Source organism: Scardinius erythrophthalmus (assembly GCF_964197995.2).
Source record: "Scardinius erythrophthalmus genome assembly, chromosome: 1".
NCBI classification, from domain to species: Eukaryota; Metazoa; Chordata; class Actinopteri; order Cypriniformes; family Leuciscidae; genus Scardinius; species Scardinius erythrophthalmus.
Window position 1 is genome coordinate 64696047 of NC_138221.1, and position 10120 is coordinate 64706166.

Genomic DNA, 10120 nt, shown 5'->3' on the forward strand with positions numbered 1-10120 from the left:
AAGAAAAATTGATCATTTTTACCAATGCAATGTATTGTTGGCTATTGCCACAAATATACCTGTGTAGACTTGAGTCTGGTTTTGTGATCCAGGGTCACGTTTCACAAGTTTCAAAGTGAAATTTCCCGTGAGTGCCTCTAAAAGCGTGTTCAGTTTGATCTGGAACAGATGAACGTGAATCTGGCAATGTTTTATTACATTGGTTGTTGTACGTATCCTCCTGGGACCCAGAAAAAAAAAGTTTTTTGAATTTAGTTTTTTTCCATGTCATCACACTGTTTAGAGCACAATAAACAAATGGTAAAAAAACATTTTTGCAAAATAATATTTTATTCATAAGTTATGCTATGTCCTCTGTAGTGGACGCCAGGACTAAGTTGTTTAAAAAATAAAATGACATGAAATTATATGTATAGGCAAAAACAATGGGATTTTTTTTTCAATCACCAATAAATTTGGGGGTTTCAGGATTTTTTCAACCAAAATTTGTATAAAGATTATTCTCAACTATGTTATGAAAGAAATAACGGAATGAATTGATACACCATTTTACATTATGCAATATGTGGGTAAAATGTCCATAAATTATTCCCATTCAATGCAATGTATATATAAACTGTATCTAATTTGCACCTTAATGTGTTCTTGGAGCAACATTTAATGAAAAAAGAAGTGTAATAATTGGAGTAATAATTGGCAACATTTTAATAATAATATCTAATATTTCATAGGAATATTAATGTATAATTTATTTCCATATTCACTTGTTGTGTCTTACAAAATATCTGATAAACATGATTTAAGTCCTAATATCCTCTACAGTGGACATGTTTGAAATCAATGCCCTGTTCTGGAACAGAAAGTATTTTTTTTTTATTTAAAACCCCCTAACATTTTCCTGAGATGTTGTTTTATGAAATACAATTTGAAAAGTAGTCCAATTTAAATTATAATTACAATATATTATCATATTTCCATAAGAATGCTACATTTGATCACTAAATTAATGTCAGACATTTTTAAAGACCAAGAAGTTGTTTTCATGGTGAAACCTCCAAACATTTGGTATCTCTGAAAAGTCCTGAATGTGCTCTTTACAGGACACCCAGGTTGTGTCATGTGACATGTATGACGTCAGAGAAATTCACTAAAATATAATGTCCACTACAGTGGACAAAAGTCTATTCTTGGGTCCCAGCTGCAGCAGTTCTGAATTAAAATGTCCCGTGAGTGGTGCTAAAAGGTTAATGCATTTGAAATATCATACCACATCAAACCCTAAACATACCCAATAGTGCTAACAAAAGACATAAAAACAGATTTACTGAAACAATCATGTCATTTTCGCTTGTTTCTAAAAGGTTTTGAGCTCGTTTATCTTGACTTATGTTTCATGGGACTCAATGGTACCCTTTCGCTCCACATCACAAGTGCAATGCTGTTCCAGGTGAGATATCGAGCAAGTTTACCACAGTAAGAGCCTGTTTACACCTGGTATTAAGAAGCGTTTTGGTCGACTGGATCACAAGTGGATGGCGCTAAATACAGGTGTAAACAGGTCTAAAACGTTTTGAGCTTGTAAATGCTCATGTGGTCGAATGTGTTCAAACAGCCACAAAAGACCGTCTTTTCTCCATCTACTGATCTAATGCATAACATTATGAGAAGAGCTCTGGCCAGACAGGGTATATCGGCTGAAGACCCAAGTTTGGTTAGAAGATTAAAAACTGACCAAGCACAATGTCTTTCCGTCGTCTCCGGTCACGTTCGTATTTAAATTGCGTGAGCTTATTTACGCCCATTAGATGAAAACACATACATTTACCCGCCCATAAACCCTCCTCTTGAAGAAATCAGGACAGAAGTGGTTGAAAGTGGACAAAAGAGACAAATAAAACACAGTCTAAACGGGAATGTGTCTCCGATCTTGTGATCCGATCCACCAAAACACATCTTAATGCCAGCTGTAAACAGGGCCTGAAAAGCCATATATGAAGCTGGTGTTCTGCCATCATAATATAGTACTGTGCAAAAATAAGTCTTTATTAATCAATAATCTGCACCTGTAATCATAATTTTGTTTGAAAATTATTAAAAGTGCTTGCTGTTTTACTGCCTCTACTGTTCATTTCAGCTGGAAGCTGCAGTGATTTGTATGTATTGGTGTGTTTTTTTGCGTTTTGCAAAAATGTAGGTAGAGGTAATTCCATCCATCTATCCATCATCCAAACCACTTTATCCTTATGAGGATCTTGGGGGCGCTGGAGCTTATCCCAGTGTCTTGGGCCACAGGCGGGGAAGCACCCTGAGTGGATGGCCATTTCACACCTACGGACAACTTAGAGTCTCCAATTCACCTTTGGATTGTCTGGATCGTCTGAGGATTGTGGGGGAAACCGGAGCACTTGGAGGAAACCCACGCGGACACAGGGGAGAATATGCAAAATCCACACAAAGGCCTCCTGGCTGAGCCGGACTCGACCCGGGGAGCTTCTTGTTGAAGGAGAGCTTCAGAGAGCTGGTGAAGACTGGGGCAAGTGTTGGCCAGTTGGTGCTCTTCGGTCATTTTTGACCAAATATTTTTACTTTTTTATTATTTTTTACTTCATTGGAATGGTATGAAACTTGGTAAAGGTTTTGGGTTAAATGGTCCTGTAAAAAATAGTCACACTTGTGCTCCCTGTGGTCATAAATGAGCGCATTTGAAATGAATCAGAGACGAATTTCATCTAGTGGAAGCGTCTGGTACTGCAGCCAAACAACATCTCACTAAAAACTCGTTTTTTGAGATATCAAGCTCAAATTTGGAACAAAACTTGTTTAGATTTATTGCTTTGATTTTCTTGCAGTTTTAGAGTAAAACATGATTTTGAAAATATATATTTCATATAGAAATTGAAAATAGTATTTTTGTGCATTTTTCATAACAATACACATAAAATTCACTTTTTAAATCTTTTTTCACTTCTGCCAAGTGTCATCTTTGAAAAGAGATCAAACTTCAGTCTGCGCTCTAAAGCATTCAAGATTTACGACAGTTTAAGTTGGAAATTTAATTTACAGGTCTATGCTCAAAAAGTGAATAAATTAATTATAAATACAGTGTAAATATAATTTAGTATAAAAAAAATTAGCTAAAATAACAAAACATTATCAAATTAAAATATAGTACATTCATTTCATTGAGCAAAAAAAATAATATATATATATATATTTGACCGACACGCGAAGAACACCAGAGGATTATTAATTGACTCATAATGGAATGCTAATGAGAATCAATGAGGCGAGATGTGAGAAAGAGCCCTATAGAAATCGGTGCGTGTGTCTGCACTTGCTAGCTCAATTTAACATTTATCCATTTACCCACTAAAAACAAACCTAAAAGGGGGTAATGAGGATATCTCGTTTGTCAAAGATTTGCTGGTAATGCTCGACTAAAGCACCAGCTCTAGTAGCTACTTCTGCCATCTGGACGGCTCAGACTGCAAGGGAAACAAAACCACAGCTATGTTGTACGTTTTGTTCCCATGATAAGTGCTGGGTTAGGAGAGAATATATCAAACTAAACTCCCACCTTATTACCATCCCTCCTCGTTCACACCTCAGAGCCAAACGCGGTTTAGCGAGACGGAAAATCCTAACCCTGTGGTGCTGTTTTGGACATCTAGAGATGTGACTCAGTGGCTGTTCTTGCACAAGGAGGATTTATATGGATTTCAATAGGAGATCGTGCTGAATGTCAACCATCTAGCAGTGGGAGGTAGTGAAATACAGCCTGGAACAGGCAGTCCGAACCGGAAGAACAGCTTGATCTATATTCGTCCGATTGGATTTTTTAATGCTTAAAGCCCAAAACAGAACTCCGAGATCCCAACGTCAGCCTCTTTTAAGGTGAAATCAAATGATGAAATCCAGTGTGGTTTGCTGGTGGCAAGAGCTATTCGTCAGACACTATTTATGTGTGGTAGCATATGGGTTTTACAGTGATTCACACTGAACACATGGTGAAACATGCTGATTGCGGTGATCATATGAGCACAATCAAACAACCTTTTCCTGCACATTTTGGATCATTATCAGTACACTCTAAAAAAAATGCTGGGTTGTTTCAATGCAAATTTGGGTCAAATATGGACAAACCTAGCCATTGGGTTAAATTTATTACTACAATTTCTAACCCAATAGTTGGGTATAAACTATATATAACCCAAATTTGGGTTAAAACAACCCAGCAGTTTTTTTAGAGTGTACTATTATTATAAATTTAATACAAACAAAAACCGAGAGAATATCATAGCAATATGGGAGTGTGCTCTTTTGACTTATGAGTCTGAAAGCAGCCACCCAGAAAAGTATATATATATATATACCTTTAAGTTTTGAAGCGTGCTTATTACAAAGTGCACTTTTTAAAAGTATATATATATATATATATATATATATATATATATATTACAAAGAGTGCTTTTTAAAAGTATATATAAATATACACTTTTAAAAAGTGCACTTTGTAATAATGTCAAATTAAAAGAAATTTCTTACATTTTAAAATGTTTGTGTTTTAATAATCTTTTGTTGTGCTTTAAATAAGTACTATATGACTATAATAAGTATGACAAAGCACATGTGAAGAACTTGATTATAATTTTGTTTTTTGATATTGCATTTAAATATTAAAGATTTTAATTTATTATAATTATTAAATATAAAGCTCTACTTATGTCTTACTTTAGTTGGTAAAAAATTAAATAAATAAAAAACTCTATTTAATTCAATATGTACATTTAAAAAATAAATTTAAACCATAAATTTTTTATACAACTTAATTGTAAATCACATGCAATTAAGTGTACGAAAACATTGCATTCAGTTCCCTCTCAAATGATCGTAATTTTAACGGTAAAAGACTGTAAAAATGCTAAAGTGAAAAACTATTAATTGGTTAACAGAAAGTTTCCGTATATACGGTAAATAACTGTGATAGATCAAACTGTACATTTAATGTAATTTTACTGTAACATACCGTTAAATTTACAGTTTTTGAAAGTGAAAAAACAACTCATTTTATAATTTACAGTGAAAAACCGTAAATTGACATTCCCACAATTCCCCGTGACACTTCACATTTAATGTATTTTTGTTGAAATAACTATGTTTGTTTCTTCATAGTTTTCTTCGTTTTTTCTAATCAGTTATGTACATTAGGGGTTTATGTTACATTTAATGTTGTTAAATTAATGTTTATTGCATTTTTAAAATTTCATGTGTTACCATGATGGTGTTTAATGTTTGTGTGAATGACACTGTGCAGCTTCTATATATTAGTATTGACTCTCTTAAGAAATAACTGTTTGTGTTGAGCTTTGATTGATCATGTGACTCATCACTGCTGTGATTGGTGGTTATCAGTATACTAAACAGATATTAATAATTCAATAGGCCGGTAAATTAACATTATGTCATATTACTGAATCCAATGTTAAATATACAGTTTTTCTCCGTTAAAACCAACGGGAAGAAATGTCCATTTTTTTTACAGTATTTTTCCGTTTTTTTTTTAACAGAAATTTTCTGGCGCCCCTGCTGCCAGAAAATTGCCGTTTTTTTACGTTTTTTTTTTTTTTTTACAGTGTAGAGCTGGTAAGTCCCGCCCATCCGTAAAACCCCACTGGACCTCTAGATTGAAAAATCGTCAATGCAAGTGAATGTGAGAAAATAATTATTTTCTGGTCCCGTTTGAATTGTGCCATTAATGTGAACATATTGTCTGTGAATGTTTTATATAATTTTTCATGTTACGAGTTTGACAATATATTGTATGATTCTTCAGCTAGCAGTTGTGGAAAAGACATAACGAGAAAGACTACATGTCGCCTATGTGGCGTCACCCCATAACACATTTTCCTTACACTTGTCAAATCACGGTGCTAATGCTGCGATAATGGAGACAGATCGAGATGCCAGTGTGTTTTGTACCCAAATGTCACCATTCAAACCAAATGGGCTGTTCTTTCTTCAGAAACGTGTCGAAAGCAGCGAAGAGTTGTAGTCCACAAAGAGCTCTCTTACACAAAGTCTAACCGTATCAAACTTCTAGCTGCTAAATTGTAGCATTCTTCATACGAATAAAAAATATAAAAAATTCTTGCATTGATGATTTTTCAACCTAGAGGTCCAGTTGGGGTTCGCGGAAGGGGCGGGACTTACCAGCTCTATATTATTTTAAAGTACATTATCCCCGTAATAGGTACTTGTTTTAAAAGTATGCTAAGGCGTACATCTTTTTTTCCACACGGCATACTTCGTGACAAGATGAAGATGATTCAGAGATATATTTCAGGAAAAACTCATTGCTAGACTATTTGCTCCTCCAACATCACAACTCGATAAGGCTGGGAAAGGATCCTTAGCCAAGATGCAAACTGTGGACGATCAGAAAACCTTTAGGCAGAGCTGCCGATTACGATAAAGGCAAAAAAAAAAAAAAAAAACTGTTGGATTTCTGCGTGCTGAGATAATGTTAACGCCCAGAGCCAACGAAAGCAGAGAGAGAGAGAGAGAGAGAGAGAGAGAGAGAGAGAGAGAGAGAGAGAGAGAGAGAGAGAGAGAGAGAGAGAGAGAGAGAGAGAGATGTTAGCTGCAGGCATCAGCCATAAAGCATCTTTTCGCAGGCGTGATCCTGCATCTCATCTCTCTATCCCTCTCTCTCATCTTCTCACGGTTAATCTTTGAGATAAGTACAGATTAGTCAACATGCTGGCAGACAGTACCAGTGCTGTGCTTGAAAAGTAAGGCCATCATAACCTTTCCACTCTATTAACCTGACATTTCGAGAGTTATTACTGTTACTGATGCTGGATGCTTTTTTGAGTCCGTCTCCTACTTTTGTATGGCCGGCGATGAAGAAAGATGCTTTCGACACAAGACTGTTTTGCATCTTTCCAACAAGCTAACAGAAAGATTGAAATTATCTTTCGAAATGTATTCAAACATTGGCTTTCCTCCAAAACCTGCCCTGCCAACTGACTTCAAGCTCACTGAACTTTTATTACTTTGAATGAACTGTTAATTACATTAACGGTTAACTTTTTAATGTTTTATTACTGAACTATTTACATTTGACACTACTTAAAATTAAAAATCTTGCCTTGTCCACATATATAGTAGGGATGCACCGATATGAACATTTTGGCCGATACCGATAATTCTTTATATCTGAAAGCCGATAACCGATATATTGGCCGATAAATCTAAATCCAAATTTTTATGTAATTTTTGAGAGCCTGATTACAAAAACAAAAGTCTCACCATTAAAAGAAATGTCCCAAGCACACAATTATAATGTTCTCGTGATATTTTTATGTATATGACAGACTTGCTCGCACTTAACCATATTTTCCTTCTTGATGTGATTCCAATCATATTTTTTAAGCGATTCAAAACCTTCAACAGCATCTGAAGTGTCTCAACTGAAGGAAATAATCCATTATTTATCGGTTTTAATATATCAGCCAAATTTTCATATCGGGCCGATAACGATAACATTTAAAATGAACATATATCGGCCGATACCGATAATGCTGGTCGATATATTGTATTATATAGTACAAAGTAACATATTGATTCATAGACTACACTTTGATTCACAGAACAAACTTCATTTACAGTGTGAGACATGATAACGTCTCACAAAAGCATTGAGAGAGGCGCAGGCAGAGGTCTGAGCAACACCTGCACTGTTATTGGATCAGTGTGTTCACACACTGCTAAGAGACCGACACACTATTTCCAGCACAAACAAAGCGCATGTCCGCAGGGACCTTGGCAGGCCAGCAGAACTGGTGTCTGATGGGGAAATGAGGAGGAGGACTCACAAGATTTGACTGGAGGAAAAATAAGCACAGATCTGTTCGAGTTTAACAGGACTGTCAGTATGTGAATCTGAGAACGTATCCCAAGGCAATCATAATTACTATTATATCTTATTTATAATGATTTGAACAAACATCTAACCTTATTCAACTTTGCTGTGTAACTTGTCCACCAACATTTGTGCTACTGACATTATTATTTTTATTTTTTTGAAATAACTAACAATAGGGGAATACAGAGTCATATAAAACACTTGAATTTATAAAAAAATAAATAAAGATCACAATTCTGCATCGTATCATACATCTAATACATCAAGTATCCTTTTCAACAGCTGAGATGTGACAGCTTTACAATTGTTCTGTATTAAAGTCAGAGAGTCGTAAAAATCCTTTAAGTCAGTGGAAAATAGTCCACCATTTGGTACGGTTAACATACATTTTGCTTTATGTATATATTTCCCCCCAAAAAATTACAATTTTAGTTATATTATCCATTTCCAATAAACCGGTATGACAATCTATAAACAAGACCATTATATCAGTTATAGTGGCAGACTTGTAAAACCCCTCAAAAAGAAACATTTGGACTGAAATAATTTGGTATAATTACAACTAAAAAATAAATGTAAGATTGTTACAAAAACAGCATAATAGAGAAACCCCTTCTTTAAACTTACAAACAAAATCATTGCATATTATCTGTTTATTATTTTAAAGTGAGTTTCTTTGACTTTATTTGGAATTACATATTTATATCTGACCACAGATTCCGAAAAAAAAAAAATGAATGGAAAGGGAATGAAAATCCTGTTTGCATTTCACCATTTGCTACTGACGTAATACATATAGACCTCAGTCAGGGTGGACGCCATGCCATGTTTAATTATCGACAGGAATGAAAACTAGGCTGTGAGGGTTATTAGCCTTTTATAGTCTTTACAACTGCATAAAGATGCCAGATCACATGTACTTTTCAAAACTCAAAACATTTAAAACAGTTTAATGGAGTTTTTGTCAACTGAAAGTCTTTTGAAAAGCTGAACAATAGATTTGTTAGACAGCAGTTCAGGCGCTATAACCTGACTAAGATCTGCTACTTTTTAGTTAGGCCACTTTCACTGTCAATGTTTAGGATTGACAAACATATTTACTTCCAGGTGTGAGTCTGGAACAAGTCCTGAAAAGTGAAGGCGACACATTTCGATCACTCCCTGTTGGCCGGCTGCTGTATAGGTCATAAACCTAACCATGTGATCGAATGGGACGTCACATGAGCCAAACAAAATAAACACTATCACACTTCAAATATTTTTTTCCACAGATGATTTCTGTCACTTTACGTATAAGGTTGTCATAAGGTTGGCAATGCTTGCGATTGAGTCTGCGATTGCGTCCGAGTCAAGCTTTTCTATTTACAGCACATTAAGCTAACTGCCTGCACAGAATATGATGGCATTATAATATAACAATGTAATATGTAACGATAAAGTTGGCAGTGGCTTCATAAATTAATTAAAAACATAAAAAAAGCAAAGCACACCTGATGCACATTTCTTTGTTCTTCATTTTCTAGAACTAGAGTTTAAGAACCTTACTGTATTTTTGTGTAATTAATTAATTGAAGAAAGTACACTTCAAAGTCACTTGAAAATGCTGGTGACGCACCTGCCGTCGTAAACACGACTTCCCACCTCGTAAGTACGAACTTCCAAGGAGGACTTGAATGCACCATGTGATTTGGGATGCAGTGGTTCCACCTCAGGATCACTACTGAGTGGGATGGATATGGCTTAATTTTTCTACAGTGGAAGGAAGCGTCGTCCATCTTTTTTATGGTCTGGAAAGGTCGTGAAAGTGCCCTTACTAAATAAAGTCATTCCTTGCACCACTCTGGTAGGACACATGATAATGACAACATGGCGGATAGACATCCCATATTCTTACTAGCGTACTTTTTCATGGTCATGATGTAAATTCAAATGTAGTACCTACACAGACATTTTTTATTTGGGATGCAGACGTACAAGCTGTCCACACTGAATGCGACAAAGCGATCACTGCTAATCCATTTGGCCTTCGTATCAGAAGTAGCGCAAGCAGTTTACGTCAAAAATAAAAAAGGGGCATCAGTTTACTGTTGGATATTTGTCTCGCCGTGCCGCATCCAGTGTAGACAGCATCACTGATTAAAATGGGTATCCTTTAGGACCTAGGCGGTAATGCCTGATCAAAATTTGTTATCG